Source organism: Geospiza fortis, unplaced genomic scaffold (genome assembly GCF_000277835.1).
Source record: "Geospiza fortis unplaced genomic scaffold, GeoFor_1.0 scaffold113, whole genome shotgun sequence".
Taxonomy (NCBI): domain Eukaryota; kingdom Metazoa; phylum Chordata; class Aves; order Passeriformes; family Thraupidae; genus Geospiza; species Geospiza fortis.
This window is the reverse complement of record NW_005054429.1, coordinates 72,923-73,412: the sequence shown is the minus strand read 5'-3', so window position 1 is coordinate 73,412 and position 490 is coordinate 72,923. Positions and strand designations below refer to the sequence as shown.

The window sequence follows — 490 nt, the reverse complement described above, 5'->3', positions numbered from 1 at the left end:
GGCACGAAGGGAGAGCGCCCCCCCTCCCGGCCCAGGGTGCAGCCGGCTCCACCTGCAGCAGCGAGGAGCTCTGCCGCCCTGCTCAGGCCTAGGGCAGCCTGCGGGGTTTATTTCCTTTCGAGTTTGGCCCCGAGCCGCGCGTTTTTATAGCGATGGAGCCGGATATCGCGATGGACGCACGGCAGCGTTTGGGTGCGACGGGATTGCCCCCCTGAAGGTAAGGGCAGCCCGAGGGGGGCTCTGCCAACACCAAGCATCTCCCTCAGCCGGCAGCCCCCAGCTCCTCTCCTCTTCCCAAAAACTTCCCAAAGTAACATCCGCCACCAAGTTAACCTGCCCGCGGCCGGACATCCTTCCAGGGGCGCCGAGGAAAAAACTCAGAGAGGCAAAAGAGCAGAGGAGCAAAGTCCAGAATGGAGTACGAACCTGTGCCCCGTGTGCCTGCCCTCCAGGGTGGGTGGTGAGTCCCGGCGAGCCGTCCCGGTCCCCT

At 64.7% G+C, this 490-nt stretch overlaps 1 long non-coding RNA gene across 1 annotated transcript in view; it reads right to left on the bottom strand.

Moving 5' to 3' along the window:
- The window catches only part of LOC115948558, a 6,646-nt gene extending 6,156 nt beyond the window's left edge, over positions 1-490 (bottom strand). Inside the window, exon 1 of the long non-coding RNA XR_004082370.1 lies at positions 427-490. This is a non-coding gene — a long non-coding RNA (uncharacterized LOC115948558). The remainder of the gene's footprint in view (positions 1-426) is intronic.